The following is a 24617-nucleotide window of genomic DNA, read 5'->3' as shown; positions in this document are numbered from 1 at the left end:
CCCAGAACAGACTTGAAGGACAGAATAGCCTCTTTCTATGTTGGGAGAGAATATCAGGGAAAAATATGGATTAAAAGGGCAGCAGCTCAAACGAATCTCCAGTTTCATCAGAATCCTCGTTTCTTGCCAAATTCCTCACATATTCCCATCAAACACCTTTTAAACTATTTTTAAAATGTATATGTGAACCTCAAGTACAGCTTCTATATATCGGGACAGAATATACTGTGGCCTGAATTTCACGGAATATCAGCTTTTGTTAGTGGTAGGTTTGAGGAGACCCAAGCACAAATGTGAAGTCTCAAACTACCTAGACAAGTTTTAGTAGCCATTTCCTGGCTGTCATTAGAATTCTCATGGGATCCAACAGTGGAACTAGTTCTTGAAGAGATTCCCCAACATTTTCTCCAGGATATCTGCCCTTGGAACTTGTGTTCTGGTTGGACCCAATGCAGAATCTACCAGAGCTTTCATTTCAATGGGGATGGTAAGGATGCAGGGAAGAAAGGAACAAATAAGGCAATTTCCTTCATTTATATTTATTTGTGAATGTAATTGTTTTTAATTATACCTTTTTGCTTTTATTTGTATTATTTTAAGACATTGTAATTTTATTTAATTTATTTCAATTTTATTAGATTGAAATTGTTTCTGAATGTAACTTGTACCAGCTTACACCACTTATGCAGTGGGGTTTCTCTGAGAAGTGTAATTAACAAGGCTGCTGCATGCACTCATGGACAATTAACCTAACATATACTTGAGTAAGAATGAGCTCCTGCTTTTATGCAGTCATGATAGACTTTGAAGTTTATGGAAATGTAAGAATTGTACTGAAAATCAAAAAGAAAGCTGCACATGCTGAAAAATCTGAAATAAAAAACAGAAAATGCTGGACAAATTCAGCAAGTCAAGCAGCATCTGTGGGAAGAGAAATAATAAACATTTCTGGTCTGGGAACCTCCATCGGTAACATTATTCTGAGTTGCTCATCCTTCTGTCATTAATGATGGAGCAGAGGAGGTGTTGCCTTTCTTTAACAGGATTGTCCAAGCTTCTGATATTTAGGAAGGCTAACAAATTTAGATCAGTGCTAAGAACATAAATCATAAGAAGTGAGATTTTGGTCAACCACCAGTCTGCACTTTGCGTGATGGAAATGTTGAATTGTCAGGTGTATATTTTGATAAAGATATTCTTCTCTAGAAGTGGACAGTCAGGCTTGGGTCTCATTATGTCAGATATCTTTCCCACGATGGGCAGATCTTCTTAAATCTCGATATGATTACCAGTGAACTGAGGTAGATATGTAATTTGTGCCTATTCTGCTAGGAATTATTTTTCAATACCAGTGAAAGTTAAGATCAGCTATCATCTTTAGGGATCAATTGGAAAGTAGGGTGCTGGAGTACTGGTCTCTAAAGTAAGAGGCCTAACTTAGAATCTCAGCCTTCAGCTGGATTCATTCTTTAAACCCCTAATGGGTTTATTCTTTAACCTTATTCTATCTGCTAGTTCACTTAACAATTCACACTATGACTGGAGTACAAAAAAATCTAAATTTATATTCCAGTACATCACTGAGGGAGTGCTTCACTGTTGGAGAAACAGTCTTTCAGTGAAACATGGACCTTATCTGTTCTCTCAGGTGGATACAAAATATCCCATTGCACTCCTTGGAAGAAAAACAATGGGTTATCCCCAGCGATCCAGCCATTACCTATTCAGTAGTCAATATTACAAAATAAAAACGAATACTTTGAATACAGCCACATTGCTGTTTGTGGGAGTGTCACAGTATGCAAATTGGCTGCTGCATTTGCTACATATTTTCTACATAACAATAGTGACTGCACCACAATTAAAAAAATATATTGGCTTTGGGCAAGGTGTTGTGGTAAATGCTCTGTAAACATAACTTAATGTCTTTAAGTGTCTTTAATATCAGTTTCAATTAAGACACTAAAATGGTCATTTACTGCTTCTGAGTTATTCACAAAAGATCGCAGTGCACAGCAAGATCTCACATCACATTAGCCTCAGTAAGAAATTGGAATCTGCACTCATTAATGTCATTCTAGTTCAGTATCAATGTCACCATTCTTTTTCATCAGTAACCCCAAGGTGACCAAAGAAATTTTTGACATATGTGTTTATTTTCTTTTATATTTAACTGCAACATTTAATATTCAGGACCTTGGTAATACACCAAAGTTGGTGGTTACAATTAATGTATAGTAATCTGATGAAAAGTTATCCTTTTGAAATACTAACTCTGTTTCTCTCCCCACAGATGCTGCCTGACCTGCTGAATATTTCCAAAATTTTCTCTTTTTATTAGAGTAATCAATGTTTAAAGGATATTAAAAATATTAACTGCATCATACAGCTACTGCTATATATGGAGAGAAGCCAATGAAGAAATAGTTTTCTCACAGGGACCTGCAGAGGCTTCTTTGGAAAAGTATTAAGAACAGTAGATCTGAAAATATGTATTCTTTTACGGTGATGCTTTGTAAAACCTCTCTAATTGGGGGTAGGATTGTTTTCCCTAACCCATTATTATTTTAGTGTATGAATTTAGCCCAAAGCACATAGAGGAGTATTTGATTCCTGCATCCCTATAAATTCCTTTCAAATCCATTCATGTTTCACTGCAACACAAACCATCACTATCTTGACTGCCATTGCTTGCATCTGGCCTCACTTTGTTTGCAATTGCTGTGAGCAGTTTTGAATTATTCTCAATCTGTTCTCCAGACACATCAATTCCTGGGGGAAACAACACTTTCACTGAGTCTCATTCCCAACAGCAGAGGAAGAATTAGAATCAATATTGGCTGTTCATAACCTTTCCTCTGATTAATCTTGTTTATGCTTCAATGGAATTACTTGTGCCATGTGAGGTACAATTATCATTGTCTGGTGCTGCATGTCAATTCTGCATTTGTCTGAATCTCACACATACAAGGCATACATAGTGCGCGCACACGCACACACACACACACACACACACACACACACACACACATATTACATGCAAGTTCTTTGGATTATTTGTTGCTCCAGCAAACTCCTAAATCTGTCTCAATTGACCCTCGCTGTGATTAACCTATTAAATAATGTGAAATAGTAAATGCTTTTAACCTTTATCATATTTAGAAATTTGGCTTAAGAATTCCCTTGGAGTGAGGCAGTCTTACAAAACATAAGAAGTAGGAATAAACAGTAGGCCAAATAGTCCCTCAAGCCTGCTGTGCCATTCAGAAGATTGTGACTGATCTTAATCCGTCTGAGGACCATATGTTTGAGGTTGACAACCACTGCCCAGCATCTGCCTCTGCAGCAGAGGTGCAGAAATAGTATCTTCTTGTGCTCAGAACTGGATTTTCACGTCTTTTGCACATGAGATAACTCAGTTTTCCTGAAGATAATCTTCCTTGTGATTTTTTAGCAATAATTTAATCAGAGCCTATTAAGTTGGACTGTATTACCTGATGCGCAGTAGATAAGGAAGGGAGAATGATATTTTGGAGTCAATATCATTTCTGACATGAGTTGACATCTGAATATTATTTTTTAAAATACATTCATACAACAAATACGAGAGAGAACGAAGCAAATTATATTAACTTTAAGATGTTCAAGAGTTGTCCAAACTTTTGATGAAGAACAGAGCATTCTCATATCCTCAAACAGAAGCTACACCACCCACCTCTCATCCCACCCCTTCCAACCCCCACCTCCAATTCATGTATGAATCACTACAATGTTACTGCTATGAAACTTCCAAGGCTTTGACAAATAACAGCAGCAATATTTAGGGAAGTGTTATTGAGGTTAATGTGACTCAGGGACAGTCTCTGTGACGTGTAGCCCTTAAAGTGATGTGCAATGGCCTAACTGAACTAGACAGTATGTGTGAATTTCCAACATCAGCTGGATCATTGAGAAGCAAATTCCCTGGAGCTGAATAAGTTTTAATGGAATATCTTTTTATGACCTTGATTCATTTTTATTGGCCTTCAGTGGATACCTTCTATACACTAATTATTCAGTGTTCCTAATATTGTTGTTCCTCTAATAACTCCCATTAATGATACGTAGGGATAGTTTACATTTTGTTAGCTTGAATTTTTTTTTTAGATTTGGTTATACATTAAAGTACAGTTGGAACTCTTGAACCCCACAGATCCTTGCCTTGACCTGTAATTTGTGCAACAATGTATTTTGAAAACCAGGTTTTATTTTAGGTCAAGTAGTGACAAATACATGCAGCACTAACTCACTAAAATCATTCTTCATTCTGTGTCTTCCATACACCATGGGAATAGAGACAGAGATTTTTGAAGAAATTCAAACTGAGTTGTTACCTTTACACATCGCCATCACCCTGCAAATAAGATGTGTGCTATATCACTGATGCCTATTTCAAATGAAACTACAGTGTGAGATTCCATCCATCAATTTGCCCCCTGTGCAAATCTGGTTTAGTCATTGTCAGCACCCCTGCAAGCTTTCTGTAATTCATCAAAAAGCACATCTGATGGAGTAACAAATAGTAACATATTCCAAAAGGTTTGTCAAAATACTGTCAAACTAGTGCATGCCAGTGTTTATATTCCAATCATCTCCACCCACATCTAATGGTGTATCTCATTCTTTTCTTCATTTTTACCTGCTTCCTTTCCTGCATTTCACAATCTTTATCTTAATTATTCTCGCTGCCTCGGGTAAGCAGCTAACATAATTAAAGACCCCTCCCATCTCAGTCATTCTCTCTTCTCAGTCATTCTCTCTTCTCCCCCCTTCTATCGGGCAGAAGATATAAAATCTTGAAAGCATGCACTAGCAGGCTTAAGGACAGCTTCTATCCCGCTGTTATAAGAATCTTGAATGGGCCTCTTGTATGATAAAGATGAAATTTTGATCTCTCAATCTGTCTTTGCACCTTATTTGTTTACCTGCACAGTGCTTTCTCTGTAACTATAACACCATATTCTGCATTCTGATATTGCTTTTCCCTTTGTACTACCTCGATCTACATGCTTGGAATGATCTGTCTAGATAGCATGAAAAACAAAGTTTTTCACTGTATCTCGGCAATAATAAACCAATTCCAGTTCCAATTCCCTGCCTTAAAAATATTCAAAGATTCAATTTCCACCACGCTTTGAGGACGGGAGTTCCAAAGACTCACAACAATCTTGGATAAAAAAAAGCCTGTTTGCACACTTGCATGGGTCAGAGCATAGAACATAAAAGTTGTGACATGATGTTGCAACTTTACAAAACATTGGTTAGATTGCACTTGGAGTATTGTGTGCAATTCTGGCTGCCACACCATAGAAAGATCGTGGTTGCACTGTAGAGAGTGCAGAGGAGATTCACCAGTATGTTACCTGGATTGAAGGACTTTAGTTATGAGAAGAGATTGGATTGGCTCAGCTTATTTCCCCTGGACTGGAGGAGGCTGAAGGAGGTATATAAAGCTTTAAGAGTGATAGAAAGGGTAGATAGTCAGAATCTTTTACCCATGGTTGGGGTATCAAAAACAAGAAGGTATAGGTTTAAGGTAAGAGGAAGGATTTTTAAGGGGGATTTGAGGGGAACATGTTTGTTTACATAGAGAGTGGTTGATATCTGGAACTTGTTTCGAGAGGAGGTGGTGGAATTAGATATAATCACTGTTTAAGAACCATTTAGACAGACATCTGTTGTGGGTGTAATGTGGGCAAAAGGGATTAGTGTAGATGGACAGAAAGATCGACCTGGATGTGGTGGGCCAAAGAGCCCATTTCTGTGCTGTATGACTCCATGACTCTGTCTTAAATAGGCAACCCTTTGTTTTTAAACCGTGGCACCTAGTTCTAGATTCTTTCACTAGAGAAAACATCCTCTTCCTATTCACTTTGTCAGGAACCCTCAGGATTTTATATGTTTCAAAGAGGTCACCTCTCACTCTTCTAAACTCCAGCGGATAAAAGTCAAGCTGATCTAACTTGTCCTCATAAGACATCCTGTCCTTTCCAGGTATTAATTTAGTCAACATTCTCTGAACTGTTTTCAATGCATTAACATCCCTCCTTAAAGTCCTTCCTTATGGTGGGCCGAAGGGCCTGTTTTGTGCTGTGCTGTATGGTTCTTAAATAAGACCAATACACAGTATTCCAGATGAAATCTTACTGATGGACTTTATAACTAAAGTCTAGCTTCCCCATTTTTGTAATGAATTTTCCTTGCAATAATCAATAATGTTAGAGCCATAGTCATAGTCATATAGCACAGACCGAAGCCTGTTGGCTCACCAAGTCCATGCTGATCATCAAACACCCATTTACACTAAACCTACAATAATCCTATGTTATTGTCCCACATTACCATTGGCTTCTCAAGATTCTGCTACCTATCTACCCAAAGGACAATTTACAGTGGTTAATTAATCTACCAAAATGCACATTTTTGGAACGATGATAGAAACTGGAGCACCTGGGAGAAACCCATGTGGCCACAGGAAGAACATGCAAACTCCACATACATTCTCTTAGCTGTTCCTAATTTCTTGCTGTATCTGCATGCTAAGCTTTTGAAAATCATGCACTATAACACCCAGATCCCTCTGCATCTCAGAAATTAACAATCTCTATTTACATTTTTTTGATTTTCCTTTCAAAATGGGCAATTTTGTATTTTTCAGATCTTTCCCTATTCACCTAACTTATCTACATTTCTTCGTAGCTCCCTTATGTCCTCTTCTTAACATACTTTCATACCTACCTTTGTGTCATCAGCAATATTATTGAGTTCTGATTATGAACATGTCAAGACACTTGTTCAGACATAATCAAGGCAATTCATCATTTTAAAGACTCTCAGCAGATTCTTTCAAGATGAAGGAGACCAGATTGGTCGTCCTTTATAACATCAAATTTCTGGTATCATCTTTGCAAGATCCCCAAAGCCTCTTTATCATTTTTAATATACAGTGACCAGAACTGCACACAGCATTCCAATCATGGGCCAACCAAGTTTGATGGAGGTGTAACTTAACTTCTCTACTTTTCAGTTCTATTCCTCATTTATGAACCCTGAACAATGATTCAATTTATTGAATAAAAATCTTGCTTGACTCTTATTATCTGTCTTCTGAAGTGAAGTGAGAAGTGAGCACAGGTAAATGGATCAGAAAGTTTTAGAGGGATATGGGCCAAATTCAAGCAAATGGGACTAGCTCAGATAGATCCTGGTCGGCATGGATGAGTTGGGATGAAGGGCCTGTTTCCGTGCTGTGTAAATCTATGACTCTATAAAGTGTGATAGAATCCTGAAGCACAATGAAGGGAAGACATTTGTATATCTTCTTCAATTCAACTCTGCAGTGGTACAGGAATGAAAACTGTTTCTGCCCAATTCACACATTTAAATAGCTTTCCCCAGGTTCCCTCACAATCCTGATTATGTGCAGCAATCTACACGCTGATGTTAGCCCAAATGAAACAGTAAGGTTTCAAACAGTGTTTCCATTTCCACAGGGCACAGCTCCGAGAAGAGTAGCAAAGAGTCAGTTCCCCAGAATACCTGATTCCAGACCAGGGTATCATTGCAACATGTTGCTTTCTTTCTGCTCTCTCAGTGCTTGAATAGCCGTGCTGCTGATCAATTCATAGCCCAATGGAACGGAAATGGCTATGGCCCAACTCACAACTCCAGTGACCTGGGTTCAATTCTGATTTCCAGTATTGTCTATGTGGAGTTTGTACATTTGCCCTGTGACTGTGACTTTCCTCTGGGTGCTCTGACTTCCTTCCAAAGATGTGCAGTTGGTAAGTTATCTAACCACTGTAAACCTCCCCTAGTGTGTAGGTTAGCGGTAGAATTTAGCAGGAGTTGATGCAAATGTAGTGAGTGTAGAATAGGATCATTATAAAGTTTGCTGGTTGTCCATTCCCTGAGGTGTAATTGCATTTACTATGCAACTCAGTGGTTAATTACTTACCTTGCAATATGCACTATTCACATTTTAGAAGTGTTAGATTAACCTTGAATCAAGGACCTCAAACATGGAAATGACCTTCAGTGGAAAGAACAAAGCTATATTGGGACTAAAGCCTTGTAACACAAAGCAGAAGGAGTATGAAAACAGGACAAAGTAAATGCAAAAATAGGCAATGCCATATGTGCCAATTTAATTTATATTTTAGGAAATTGCAGAAACTGGGTTAATTAAAGCTGCAATCTCAATGGGAGTTTGTCTGTAAACAATGATTCATTTCACTGAGAATTTTGCATCTTCTTGCAAAGATCTGGTGGATCATTAAACATTGTGACATTTAGCATTATCACCAGCTGATATGTCACATGAAGTGTTCTTAAAAAGTACTGTGGCTGCATTCTAAAGAAAGGAAGAACTTCACTTCGAAAACCCTGCAAAATCCCTCAAGTATGTTAATTGGTGAAAAAAAATGCAGTTTACTGATGTGATTGAATTCATTACATCAGTGGGTAATCATAGATAATTTTACAACAATATAGCATTATCACTTCATCCTGTTTTACTGATTTTGTTATGCTGGGGAAAAGGGCCCAGAAGGAAAGGAAAAAGACTTATCTCAGGGGTGGGAGTTGGGAAGAGGATCCATGGAATTTACACTTGCCATAATGTTACAAGTTCAATAAAAGGTTTAGAAATTATGGGATATCTCATAAAACAAGTATTTATTTGGCACAACTTTTTAAAGCTTATTCATTCTTTCAGGTCAGTTTGCACTTTTCAAACAACAATATATGAAGCTTTCTACATCAGCATAAAAATGAAATATGTTGTTCCTTTACTTCTTCACATGAAATGGCCCAGCAACTGTAAAATAAATGGAGTAAATCAAAAAGTGTGAAATGTGAAAAGCAAGAGTATAAAGATTACCAGGTTATTAAATAACTAACAGCTGACTAATTTGAAAACTCCCATATAAAACAAAATACCTTTCTTGCAGAAAGTCAACAATGGCTGTAAAGATTACAGTTTAAATCCTAATCTCAGGGAATATTTGATTTGTGCTGCAAATTCCTTCGCCCAGAACTAACCCGTCAATTTTAAGACCATCATGCTCAAAATACTGGAGGAACACAGCAGGTCAGGCAGCATCTATTGAAGGGAAATAAACAGTCGACATTTCCGGTTGAGACCCTTCATCAGCAGCATCTGCAGAAGCTCTTGTGTCTAAATTTAAAACCATATTATTTACTCCCCACCCACAACTGGCGAACAGTTAAGGAGTACCTGCATTGGAATGTGAGCCCAGAGGTTTTGGGATTTAGGATGCCTAATTACAGTATGTTGGAAGCAGGAATTCTGACGCAGCCCCTTTTTACCCTGGTACCTGTCCCTCTTAGACATCAATAGTGGCACAGCTAGTTGAACTGCTGCCTCACAGCTTCAGAGACTTGGGTTCAATCCTGACCTCTGGTGCTGTCTGTGTGGAGTTTGCACATTTTCCCGGTGACTGCGGAGGGGTTGCTCTGGTTTTCTCCCACATCCCAAAAGGATGGTTTTTGGTTAACCAGCCATGTAAATTGTCCTTGATGCATAGATGAGTGGTAGAATCTGGGGAGAGTTGAAGGGAATGTGGGGAGAATAAAATGGGTTAGCATGGGATTAGTGTCAAAATGGGCTCTTGATGGTCAGCGGGTATTCAGCAGGCCGAAGTGTCTATTTCTGAGCTGTATCTCTCTATGACTCAGTAACAGTAACGGGAGATTTAGAAGAGGCAGGCACTTTTGATTTCCAGGATTTCTTTCATGTTCACATCCTCCATCCAAATTCGGAATAACTATTGCAGTCACTCCGAACTTGGATGGAGGATGGAGGCATGAAAGAAAATCCTGGAAATCAAAAGTGCCTGCCTCTTCCAAATTGCCCATTAATGTGGCCAGTCACATTTAACTCGAGAGGGTTGAGAGCTTCAAGTTCCTGGGAGTGAACATCACCAACAGCTTGTCCTGGTCAAACCACGTAGATGCCACGGCCAAGAAAGCTCACCAGCGCCTCTACTTCCTCAGGAGGCTAAAGAAATTTGGTTTGTCCCCTTTGACTCTCACCAACTTTTACCAATGCACCATAGAAAGCATCCTATCTGGATGTATCATGGCTTGGTACAACAACTGCTCTGCCCAGGACCACAAGAAACTGCAGAGAGTTGTGGACACAGCCCAGCGCATCACAGACACCAGCCTCCCCTCCTTGGACTCTGTCTTTACCTCTCGTTGTCTTGGCGAAGCAGCCAGCATAATCAGAGATCCCACCCACCCAGGACATTCTCTCTTCTCTCCTCTTCCATCGGGTGAAGATACAGGAGCCTGAGGGCACGTACCATCAGACTTAAGGACAGCTTCTACCCCACTGTGATGACTATTGAATGGTTCCCTTATACAATGAGAAGGACTATGACTTCACGATCTACCTTGTTGTGGCCTTGCACCTTATTGCACTGTACTTTCTCTGTAGCTGTGACACTTTACTCTACTGTTATTGTTTTTACCTGTACTACATTAATGCACTTTGTACTAAATCAATGTAACAGCACTGTGTAATGAATTGACCTGTACGATCTGTATACAAGACAAGTTTTTCACTGTACCTCGGTACAAGTGATAATAATAAACCAATACCAGTACCAATACTCAAAGAACACCAACGTTAAAGGGATCAGGCAGCTGTACTTTAAAAGTAGTATTGTGGCCTTCACACAGAAAGATTGTACAACCTTCACATCTCAGCATGCCATGAGGAACCAACTGCACTTACAAATGAACTTTGAACAAAGGTCATGAGCTGGACAAAATGCAGGAATTATTCCTACAGAGCCACAAACAAAATGGAATTTATACTAATCAAGGGAATAAATAGAGCAATCAGACTGCAATGACATGTGTTTGTTTAAATTTAACCATGTCTTCTCCTCTGAACTCCCATGGTCCGGCTTTTCAAGAGACTTACAAATCCGCAGAAAATTGACAGCCATGGTTTCACCATGTCAGGATCCATCCCCAAAGTCTTTGGAAACGTTAATGGCCAATTATTGCTGGAGTGAAATTGAAATGCCAATGAACCTGAATTTTTTCATCAAAATACATTTGCATGACAATGGACAAAACATGCCTTAAAATGACTAACTTACTGATATGGGAATGAGTAGGAACCATTTCATACGGTGAATAGTTATATATCAAATAGTTGTAAATGATTGCTGCTCTCTTGACCCATTGGTAATATCTTAATTGTAATCACTGTCTATTGGATCAATGCAGTTTCCCCATTGTAGGGACCACTGATTGACCTTATGTAGCAGGTTTCCTGAGTCATTCAGGCTCACTCCCTATTATGGCCTATTTGTAATAAGGTAGCCTTCCTGGACTGACAGGACAGACATCTCAACTGCATCATTAAATTTCTGGATGTTCGTTCTTAATGATCGAATGATCCTGTCCCTGGGATTTGAGACAATCTCAAATTAAGGGTAAATAGATAGATAGATTTCTTCCCTATTACACTTCTGGCTATAAAATTCAAGCCCATACTGCTTACGATTAAATGCAGTCAGTTTTACCAGTCTTTTTATAGGAATATGGATCCAATACTGGCAGATAACTGCACATTAAAACATCAATGTGTTTTCCATTGTGGTTTGCAACCCTTGGCTCCTCTGTCTGGTCGAGCAGCAATTTGCCAGAATCTATTTGACTGTTTGCTGAGTAATAGGGCTCAGTAAATGTCAGGCATGTTGCACTATTAATTTGCCTTTAAATAACATTTTGATTCCAACCATATACAGTATGATTCTAGCTGATTCAAGCATTTCATCTCATATCTTGACCAGGACACAACACCACAAAAAGCTCAAATCAGAGTATTAATGAAGTAAATTTGATATCAAGCCACTTAAGGGGATATTAGGTTATAAAGGCATGTCTTAAAATTTTTCTTTAAGAAGAAAAGGGATGCAGGAATATGGAGAGCTCTGGAGAAAAAATCCCAGAGCATTGGACCTTGGCCACTGAAGGTTGATGATCCAGGACAGAGTGATTACCATTAGGATATTAGCATTACATCAAAAGAGCAGTAGTCCTTTAAAACTGTTCCCTGTGGATGAAAAGATCTGACTGGGGCTTAATGATTGTCTCCAGCCATAACATAATACAAGCAGGTTCCATTCGACCATTGTTTAAATGCAGTGTTTGATTTTTAATTCCTTTTTATTAGTGCTTCCATGAAAAAAAAGTGGAAGCAATAGGAATAACTTCTTCTCCAATTCCAGCCTTTTGTGCATCCCTGACTTTAATTACCCCTATACTCATGGACCACCCTTCAGCTAAAAAGATCCAGTGCTCTGTTCTCTCCCCAAATTAGGGTGGAGTTGATAGGAATGTTGGGAGAATAGGTAACTGGGAAAATTAGTGGGAGAATCAGGTTGTTCTGTGATTTGGCGTAGACTAGGTGTGCTGAAACGGTCTCCTACATTGTATGGAAATATGGAAAGACCTTTTCACATTCCTATATCCTTTTCTCCTCCCTTAATACCTGCTTCTATAACCATCAATCCTAACACCTACCTGTATAGTCATCATCAAATTTTGTTTGATAATACTGAAGTGTATTATCTTGGGATGTTTTGCAAGTTTGGAGGTGCTCCATAATATAAGTTGTTTTTATTGAAAACTCTCAGCTGACAGCGTACACCTATCAAGAATTTTTTTTTTAAGTTATACTGATAGTTTAAGGCTTACAAAATAGGTTTTCAATTAGACCAGTCATAGTGAATTTAGAGGGAACAATAGAAAATAACCAACATACATTTTCACATTAGGAATTGGAAGTCGATTAGTGAATAAATTAAACCATTGCAAATGATTCCTGGGGGAATGCAAATGTTGATAAGGTTCAGCACAACAGTAAAAAGGCTGCATCTCTCTTCAAATGGCGAAGAAAATCGAACATCCTATGGGTAGCCTGCACATCTCAAGGGAACTGGTGAACTTAGAAAGGTTGAAGGTGACAAAAGCACAATCTTAGGGCATTGATGATTGTGGCAGAGATTTTAAGTAAGTGGTTTTAAAGAACTCATTGTGAACTGATAAAGTAATAGATGTTTGGAAGGAGGCACAGGCAGCCTCAGAAACTCACTTTCAGGTTCAAAATCGACAGCACCAATCACATGGTTGGAACATGAAATTAAACTAGTCAGGGAATCATAACACAAAATAAGCAGCTGCCAGTTTCAGTCTGGCTATTGATTAAAAGTTCACCTTTTTTGGAATGTGAATTTTGTGCATCCGTGGCATAACATAGAAGCAGCCTACAGCTTTTAAACAGAATGCAATTCTGAAGGTATCAAGCCATGGGAAATGTTTAAAAGGCTCCAATATCTCAGATGCAGCCCTAGACAAGTTGTTCATGGTAAGAACTCTTCACCCTGGCCAAAAAATAAAAACCTCTTACTAAGACCTCATGCCCCCTTTCTAGCTCTCCTAATTCCATTCTTAAACTCCCTCCTGGCTACCTTGTAACTCTCCAGAGCCCTGTCTGATCCATGCTTTCTAAACCTCAGGTAAGCTTCCTTCTTCCTCTTGACAAGATATTCTATGTCTCTTGTCAGCCACGGTTCCTTCACTCTACCATCCTTACCCTGCCTCAATGGGACAAATCTAGCCAGAAGCCCATGCAAGTACTCCCTAGACAACCTCCACATTTCCACTGTGCACTTCCCCAAGAACATCTGTTCCTAATTTACGCTCCCAAGTTCCTGCCTGATAGCATCATAATTCCCCCTCCCCCAATTAAGTACTTTCCCATATCGTCTGCTCCTATCCCTCTCCAAGGCTATGATAGAGGTCAAGGAGTTATGGTCACTCTCTCCAAAATACTCTCCCACCGAGAGTTCTAAAACCTGATCAGACTCATTGCCTAGTACCAGGTCCAGAATGGCCTCTCCTATAGTCAGCCTGACCACATACTGTGTCAGGAATCCTTCCTGGACACACTTAACAAACTCTGCCCCATCTATCCCCTTTACACTAAGGAGGTGCCAATCAATATTAGGGAAGTTGAAATCACCCATGACAACATCCTGTCATTTTTGCACCTCTCCAAAGTCTGCCTCCTGATCTGCTCCTCAGTGTCTCTGCTGCTATTGGGGGGGGGGTCTATAGAATACTCCTAATAGAGTGATCACTCCCTTCCTGTTTCTAAACTTCCACCCACACTAAGTAGACAATCCCTCCAGGATGTCCTCCCTTTGTACAGCTGTGACACTGTCCCTGATCAGCAAAGCCACTCTCCCACCTATTTTACCTCCATTCCATCCCTTTTGAAGCATCGAAACCCCAGAATATCCAGCAGCCATTCCTGCCCTTGTGACAGCCAAGTCTCTGTAATAGCCTCTGTAAATGGTGATAGGTGAGTCCAGGTGAGAGGGGGAAGGTAGGTGGGTGGGAAGAGGGTTAGATGTAATAAGCTGCCTTGAGTCACCCTTCTGGCCTGTCATGATTAAGGATTCTTGGGATGACTTTGTTCTCTGTGTGGCACTCCTTCCATTGATTTTCTCAGACCACTCTTGAGAGGAGGACTGGACAGCACATTGTTGAGCTAGAATGTACATGAATCCCAGGCCTTGAGCCTTGATTGCATGAACTTTGATGAAATGGGATAGTTGTTGTTACACTGCCTTAACATCATTCCATCACGCAATTTAAGGTGCCTTGGAATTTCTAGGCAGTTGTGGTATATTGTGCATCCTTTTACTGTGCCTGTAATATTATTGATCGAGTAATATTTTGTTTGGGATGTCTCAGTATAATGAAGGATTGCTTGTTGGGGAGGAAGTTCTAAATAGAAGACCAACATTTAAACATACAGTAAAATCTCTTTTGTAGTGATATTTGAATGGAAGGAAAAATATCAATTAGATTGATCTTTTAAATGTTATGGTCCTGAAATTTCATGACAGTCTTAATCTTGCGGGTGATAGACATACAGAATCCCAAGACAAACGATGAGAGGGGAGAGATTTAATATGAACCTGAAGGGCAACTTTTTCACTAGAGAGTCATCAGTATATGGAATGAGCTGCCAGAGGAAGTGGTTGAGGCAGGTACATTAACAATATTTACAAGGTACTTGGACAGGTATATGGATAGGAAAGGTTTAGAGGGATATGAGCCAAACATGGGCAAATGGGAATCTTGGTCAGCATGGACCAGTTGTGCCAAAGGACCTGTTTCCATGTTGTATGACTTTGACTCCCAAAGATGCCTGGCCACCATGAGCATATTTGGCGGTGAGTTTTTGCAATGGTTGCAAAGCAGGAAGAACCTTAATTATGACACCCCACTCCTAGCTTTTAGGCTCTGGTTAAAACCTGCTACTTTGATGGAGCTTTTGGACTTGACATCTCCTTTTGTTACCTCTTTTGGCTCGTGATGTTCATGTTCAGGACCTTGGGATGTTTCAGTAGAACTGTGGCACCATATAGATGGAAGTTATTGCTGCCATTGTCGTTTGATGGTGATGCTGGACCCAGTTCCAGACTGGACGAGTAAGGGAATTGGTGGGGATGGGATAGTTGAGGGAAATTACGAGGTGAAGATAATGTCTGTTGGATGATCAGTAGGGAGAAAGGCCATTTGAAACAAGCAATCCAGCCAGGATGAAAACTGGTCATGTAGGAAGACATGATGGAAAAGGGGTGGAGAGGGATGGATTTGGTGGTAGGAGGGAAGTCAAGGAGAGGTAAGTTGGGAATGGGAAAATATTGGGGTGAGGTTGATGAGGGGCTGGCAGCAGACCACTTCAACACAGAGCTGTCCTGATTCTGCTGGCTCCATAATAAAGTAATTTCTTATCTTTTTTCTTTGTCGCGCTCTTCTACAATTCACAAAGTGGCCACTACACAGACATGGTGACCAACAGGAGCCATTTTATCAAAGAAAGGTAACCAGCTGATGATCCCTTATATTCATAATCAAGGGCCTAACATTAGTACAAGCACACACCTGGGGTAACCAATGGGCACCCTGACCAATATGCAAGCTGGCACTCTTCCTGAATGCTCCTGTAACAAACAGTCAATAGGTTGCACCGGAAAACAGGGTCACAGCAACTCACATTTATATAGCAGCTTCAATCTCATTAAAGCTATACAAATGAGCTAATCATCTAAAGGTGTCTCATTGAAATGAACCTTATCTCCACTCATCACCAAGTCTGTGACATGAAAGATTGTTGGAAAATTAAAACTGGTGAAGTTCTGAATGCTTTTGCAATCCTAAATTGCAATACTGCCACTTTGCAACAAACTGGCCTCTTTTGTATCAGCCATAGTTTCACAAATGCACTAAAGATGCAAGGATTGGACTACATGTGAAACATGTTGGTTAATGTTTGCAGTGAGCTGTGATGATGTGGTAAAGTGCTACTGCTCATACAGTTGCTCAGTCTGCTCACTCTAATCTCAAGATACAGCAACCATCAGTGTCAAAAACTGTTCAATACGAAGCCTCATTGAGAATGACCCCAGAGCAAGTCAATCCACACAAGAAAATATTAGATTTAGGATTTTAACTTATGGTTAATATATGCAGCATGATTCAGGTTACCAATCCAATCACATATCATGCTAAAATAAAGTTTATTATGATATGATTTCAGTTCCTACGACATAGCACGCAAGCTTGAATTTTTAAGCACTTTAGAATGGCATTTGAGCTCTAGTCTTGCCTACAGCTCACATCAACAGGAAGTGGAAAGTGCACTCAGACACAGTATATGACAAAATGGTAACATTTGCACAAAATCGGATGACATGAGATAGGAAAGTGAGGAGGGGAAAAGGGTAAGAAGGTGAGATGGGAAAGAGAGAAGAGGGGAGGAGATGAGGGGGAGTTAAATCAGAGAGACTGATGGAAGAAGATGATGAGAAGAAAGGAATGGCATTAGGAGTGGATTACAAGGGGAACCAGTTCTGAGTCTGCACATTTCATTATCAAATATTTTAAATATGGTGATACCTGCAGGACATTTGTAATTGTGAATTCAGAGGTATTTATTCTTATATTAACCAGAGATGGACATTTTCAAATCAACCAAAATTTTATCTGAAAACGTTGATTTGGCAAAGCTATCTTTGTGATAATGGATCCAAAAAAAATCAGGAAGTTTCCATTATGATCTGAATTGAGAATAGAACATAACCCTTGGTAACTAAAAAAAACCTGTCATGAAAGGTAAGCAATAATTACAGATTCATCCACTACCACATAAACATCAGCTTGACAAGCAAAAGGACTTAAAACTGAAGTGTCAAACCAAGATTTGTACGTATGGAATGTAACAGAAAAGGAAACTGAAAGTGAGAACTGAAAGTCACTGAGTTGGAGGTTATGTTATGTTGCAATTTAAAAAAGTTAGTATTAGCCTTATCAGTAAGGAATGATGTTGGGTTCATAAGAATAAATATGGATAAAATTGCACAATACTAAGAGTGACAAATTACAAGCAAGTACTTGTGAAGGTAAGGAATACTTCCAGTTGTTGTCATGTATCTTGCTGGAGGCAAATGGTTGTCCTGTTCTTGGGATGGATATATCAATGAAGGCTTGAGATTGTAAATTCTCTCATTCATAGTTGCCTCATACGGGATGGTAGTTCAGGTTCTGCAGCACTTATAAGGCTAGATATTAAGATAATATATTTATTTATTAGTTACATGTACATCGAAACACACAGTGAAATGCATCTTTTTACATTACTGAGAATGAGCTGGAGGCAGGCCACAAGTGTCGCCACTCTTCCGACACCTACATAGCATGCCATAACTCCTGACCTGTACGTCTTTGGAATGTGGGAGGAAACCCGAGCACGCAGAGGAAATCCACGCAGACATGGGGAGAACGTACAAACTCCTTACAGACAGTGGCGGAATTGAACCCAGGTCACTGGCACTGTAATAGCATTACACTAACCACAAAACTGACTGGTACCCTGGAGGTCAGTAGCCAGGTGTGATCCAGCAATCACCATATTGTTGCTAACTGGCAGTATAAAACTTTGACTGAGCATATTTTGGAGCTATAGAGAGATGTAAGAGCAGAGAGAACAGGAGAAAACCATTTAACTCTCTGTTCTGCCATTCATTTACTTTATACTGGTCTCCATCTTGATTTCATATCTTTTAATGCACTAACCTATATAAAAAAACATTCAGGCACATTTTTGAAAGTCCATGCAATATCAATTGGGAAATCATACTTAAAACTGCAACAGTGTGAAAAGAAACCTGGGTCACACAAGTTGGCTCTCTACTATGTTTAATGGTATTGCTGATGTCAAGTTGATTGTAATATGGTGCCTATTGCATGTGAGCATGTTTGAGGAACAAGCTGTTCAGGCTCCCATATTGGTGAGCCTGTTAATGTGTGCACAACTGATGTACACTGGAAGAATGCAGAATGGGTAGCTCATGGCTTCAGTCAGTGTGCTATCTCTGATTGTTACTATCACAGCCATCTTGGACGAACAATTCATTGAAATGATGTACCAACCTCAATAACGCATGTCGCTCATGAAGTTGGATACCTTGCTGAATTAGTAGACTGATAAGCAGCACAATTAGTTCTGGACGCAACCAACAATCCTGCAAAAGAGCGGGCAACATGAAGTCAGTGTTTTGCCTGCACCAGAAACAAAAGCTCTGGATTAATCATGCATCACTTTCTTCCTGACGTATCTTTTGGGAATTTCATTTTCACTCCCATAAGGTATTTGAGCTGTAATTCACAGTGAGAAAGAACATTGTATTTGTCTTTCTAAAGAAGATGCATAACAAAACCAAGCCTACTTTAGTGTTAGGTTGCATCAAAATAAAATATTTCAAAAAGTAAAAAAATAAGAAATCTTAGGATCATTGATGATCAGCCCAGATGGAATTGCTTTTTCACATTAACTCTCACAAAGGTTAACTTGATAAAGTATGATAAATGTCAGAGTGACAAAACATCCCATGACAGCTGAAGAAGCTCGGAAGTTAAATCTTCACATAATTTCAGTATTAGAGTGCTCCTCAAATTTTCACTGAGTTGAAATATCAGTTGTGCCTCACTTGGTAGCACTGTCACCAATGAGGCAGAAAATTATACATTGAAACCCCATTCCAGAAATGAGAGTACAAAACTCTAACCTACATTCCAATTCAATTCTGAAGGAGCATAGTACTCGTAGGAATTCTACATTGGACAAGACAATGCAGAACTGGTTGATGACTTTGCAGAACACCCATGTTTAATGTGCAGGAGCGCTCCGGAGCTTTCAGCTGCCTTCCATTTTAATTCTCCATCCCTCTCCCCTTCTGACCTATCTGTCTGTGACCTCCTGCATAGTTACAATGAGACTCAATGTAAATTTGAGGAACAGTGCCTCTCCTTCCATCTGGACACTCTGCATCCTTCTGGATTCAATTTAGAATTCTCCAATTTTAGGTAACTTGTTTTTTTCTCTGCCTGCCATCCATCTGTAGTTTTGGCTCCTCTTTTCCATCTCCTTTGTATAGTCTGACCTGCTGGGTATGTCCCACAGTCCTGCTATTAGCAACACATAACACATACAAAGAGGCATTATATCTGCTTTTCACTGCCACATTAACCCATTTAGTCTCACCATAACAGAGCTATTCTCTTCATTCTACCTATCCCTCTCCAATTCTCCCTGCAATTGAAGATGAACATGTTTTCTCTCTTTGCAAGTTCTGATGAACTATCTTGTACCTGAAATGTTAACTCTGTTTTTCTTGCCACAGATGCTGCCCGACATGCTGAGTGTTTCCAACATTTTCTGTTTTTATTAGGGTGAGAGAGAAAACATAGTGCCTCAGCTGATCTCTCATGTGGGCGTGAAAGATCCCAAGACATTACCTAAATAAGCAACAGGGTAGTTTTCCCTAATGTCCCAGCCAATAATTATCACTGAACTAATTGATAAAAAAAATCACCTGCTCATTAGAACATTCTGTTATTTAAGAGCTTGTTGTATCCAAGCAGACTGGTTTGTTTCCTTGATTGCAACAGCAGCTGCACTTCAACAGTTCTCACTTGATTGCAGAGCCCTTTGGGTCATTCTGAAGTTGTGAAAAATGCTCCATGAAGTTGACACTTTTTTTTTCTTTCTAGGTGAAATAAGGAATATTTTAGTTCATCTTCTGCATAACTGTCTAAATTAGGTATTTTAATAATCTTGGATATTGTAGCATAGTAGTTAAGGTACAGGACCAACATTCAGAGGGGTGTACCATTGAATCTAGAGTCATGAGTTCAAATCCCACTACTGGGGCGGGTGAATTCAAATTCAAGTAATTAAATAAAATATGGAATTAAAAAGCTGATTTCTGCCATGGTGAACACAATAGTACCAGACTATAAAAATCCATCTGATTAACTAATATCCTGCAGGGAAAGAAATCTGCCATCATTATTTCAATATCTGGCCAATATGTGATTCCAAACCCATCAATGTGGTTCACTCCTAACTATTTTCTCAGTTCAGGGGTAATTACAGATGAACAATTAACACCAGCATTGCTGGCAATGTCCATATCCAGTGCAAAAACAAAAACAAAATGATGCTGGAGAAATATCCAAAGAATGCAAGGTGCCGAATATACTTATAATAGTCAATAACAAAATACAAATTATAGTTTGTTGGTCAAACATTCACAGTGCACCAAAGTGCTAGAAGGTATTTTTATGCAATGTTGGAAACAATAATGCAAAGAATTGTAAGTAGGTGGTAGATATGATTTGATCACATCTTACAAGAAATCTTTGAAGAGGTAAATATGCTATTGGATAAATATAGTTTATTTGGAGCTTTGATGATTATCCATGGAATACTGAGCACATTTTCTAGGTGAATTATGCTTGTCAGAATAATAATAAATCGCAAATGTCTTAAATCAAGTAATCACTGGAATTCCCAAGAGATCTGATCCAGACTCTAAATTTCCAATAATGGGTAAGGTTATAGAATTTCAGATTTATTTAGATTGATAGCATCATCTGTATTTGGCTGCCTTGCAATAGAACAGTAAAGCAGAACTTTCATGTCTAATAGTTAATTCACATGTGAAATTTCTGCTGAATATCACTATTCTAAATGATGCATCGATTAGTATTTAATATGAAAATAAAATTCTGGAATTGTTTCTGAAATGGCAACATATCAGTGGGTAATTGATTTTCATGTGTCTGTTCTGCATTAACCCAACATAACCATTTATTTTTATGAAACCCAGTTAACTCATATTAATTTGTTGCAAAAACAGAAGCAATACCACTTAAGTATTCAAACAGTTCCTGGGCAAAGGACATAATCTAATTTATCTGAAATTAGAAGCAACTATTGAGTGCTGCTTTGCTGTCAGTTCCAACAAATGCCTTGCATATTCTATTGGCTAATCTCTGGTGAGTTGAATAACTAAAAGTAGGGAGGCAAAATGGTTGCCATGACAACAAAATCGACTGAGCAGATGCTAAGACTCCCCAGAGGATTTTTAAGAAGTACAGTGGTTGGAGCAGGTGGCTGAAATGGAGCAGGCTTGTAGCTAGACTGTATTAAAGGATGAATGATAACAGTTGTTTTCATTTAAATGTTCAACATTTTGATTGTTCTATTTCAAAAAATTATGAGGAGGGGAAGTGAGGAAATGGATGCAGAACCCAGCGCAATATTTATTGGTTGCTCTGGAAGCAGGCAAATGCATTGTCTTTCATCCAGATACGCACTGGAGAAATCAGTTTGACCTTCCCTTATGAACATCCAGTAGAACGCCACAGAAAATGTGATTAGTGCCTTGTCACAAGGGAAACTCTCTTGAATATTAGCTGCATCTTAATTTGCTTCTCTTAAGTATATTTATTGTGGCCTCTCTTACAGAGAGCGATAGAGATAAATATGTACACTTAGTTATGTCAGAGAAAGGAAAATTTTATAGAATTAAATATTAACACATTGAAATAGATCGACAATATCGGCTCATTACTTTATAAAATGGCTTTTATTTCACACAGCATTATTTAAGCAACACAATTTGTCACACACATTAATAAATTATGCCAAACATATAGCCATTGTTATTTTAAATCATTGTCAGGTAAAAGAAAATCACTGCTGAACAACTACTTTCAATTGATGGAGCTGGTCAATATTTTGCTTGCAGTTCTATGATTAATCGATATTTTAATGCCAGTCTCCTTGAATTGCACAGAAAATCATTGAAATTATTTCAGTTCAAAAAGCTGAAAACATTTAGTTCAAATTCTGTAGCAAAGAGTGGTTGAGTAAGTTGCTGAATGGGTTTTGGAATTTTTAAAACCAAAATTGATGATGTTTATTACATTGGGTAAATAAATGGTACGCATCCTATTTTCAGTAGCTGAGATATAAAAATATTATAATAAGTAGGATACCTCTGCAAAGTTCTATCATAAGTAAAATTCTATATTTATAACTTTTAGATCATATGCTTAGCTTTGTGGTGGTATCTCCTCTACTTTCTTAACCTATCATCTGATTTGTTTATGTCTATGATGTGAATAGCCTTTCAACGTTCTTTGCATTAAATGCACAACATTAACAATAGCTTGTTTTGATGGTAGTAGATTAATACAAACCAGGGGTTAAGCAGCATTATTTTGTTGAGTTTGCACATTCTCCCTGCGACCACATGATCTGGTTTCCTCCCACATTTCAATTGCGGAGGGTTGATAAGTAACTGTATCAACTGTATATTGCCCTTAGTGTGTAGGTGAGTGGTAGATCTGGGTAGGGAAAGGGAGGATTTGATGGGCATGTGGAGAAAATAGGTTACAGAGGTTGAAGGTCTTCCCTCTATACCGTAAGGAAAGATGGAAATATGGAGAAAAAGAAGAACAAATATCAGGTAACTACTGGAACCACTAGCCATAAAGACCTAAAATTAACATAATTTTCCTCTGGAGTCAATGCTGACTCTATTTTTCCAATACAAGTTTAGATTTCTTCTTAATTACAAACATGCACTGTTTCATTTAACCTTGACTTTAAGTCAATGGCATACTCTTCAGTATAAAAATAACTGAATTAAATAGCTTTGAAAGTGAAGATCTAAACATAAATTCTTGATTAACAAAACTGAGGAAAGAAAACATGTGATTCTATAATCAGCCCTAAACAGTTTAGCTGGTTGTTATTATAATCCATAGGAATAAATAGTGCTTGGTACCAACTCTTTACATTTTACTAAAAGATTAGCTGTCTTGCTGCCTGTATAATAGAAACAGTATTCAAATAATTGAACTGGAAAAGTTTATTAGAAAGTATCACTACCTATGACATAGAAACAAACCATCTGACCTGTGTTGTCTACATTGGAGTTTATACATCAAACAAGCTTCCTTCCGTACTCTTTCATCTAACCCCATCAACATGGCCCATCAAGTTTCACTCTTGTGTTTACCAGTTTCCTCTTAATTGAATCTGTGTCATTTACTTTAATTTCTCCTTCTGATAGCTGTTCCACATTTACTTTGGATAAAACATGTTCTCCCGTTTCCTCCGTTAATTTAGTTAATTTACCTTCATAGTCCCTTGTTCTGGCCCTGCTTGCAAATACAAACACCACCTCTCTCATAACTTTGGACACTCTTTTAAAGCCACCTCCTCAGTCTCTTCTGGCAAAAAGAGACCCAGTACACTCAGTCTATCCTGAAAGCAGAATCTCACAGTATCATTTTGCTAAATCCTTTCTGCATGATCTCCAATGTCTCTGTATCCTTTATATATAATAGAGATCACATTTGGCTTTACTAGGCTTCCACACAAGTTCAACATTACTCCTCTACTTTTCAATTCTATGCCTCTAGAAATGAATTCTACCATTTTTTATTGTTTTATTACCCTGTGCCATTAGTTTTGGTGTTTTGTGTATTAGTACCCCAAAAACACCTCCCCATCTCAACCCCACTCCAATCACCACCCCCCACATCCTTAATTCCCATCTCTGTTTTGAAACTTGTCTTCCAGGTAGTTTTTTTTTCTTTTGTTGGTAATCAAATGTCCCACTTCATACTTAAGCTTTATTGAAGTTTATTTATTCACATATTCTATCAGAGAGTAAACTATTAGTCCTGTCAATCAAAGATTACATTTCAATGATGGGGAAATCATAACTGACAATATATATGCCCTGGGAGTAATACAGTAACTTGCAAATAGACTCAGGGATCCTATATTTTCATAGCCCAGAGTTTCACTGAATGTCAGCAAAGAAAATTTACAGATTTTTTTTTAAATAGTCTTACTCAAAAGATATTTGGTGAAAATTAGAATATGGCAGATTATATTACAGTCTTCCAAATATTAACTTCTTTATTAGAAACCTCATAAATTGTTGTAATGACCTAAAGAAACGGGAAGAAAATGGTCCTGATTGATTTTATCCAATTTGTAATACAATTGCGTGTAGAATAAATAATTTTCAGAATCCACGTTAAAAAGACTGCGTTGTTTAAATTGTTAAAGACTGCAAGTTATTTTATGT

Source organism: Pristis pectinata, chromosome 5 (genome assembly GCF_009764475.1).
Source record: "Pristis pectinata isolate sPriPec2 chromosome 5, sPriPec2.1.pri, whole genome shotgun sequence".
NCBI classification, from domain to species: Eukaryota; Metazoa; Chordata; class Chondrichthyes; order Rhinopristiformes; family Pristidae; genus Pristis; species Pristis pectinata.
Note: the sequence above shows the minus strand (reverse complement) of the source record.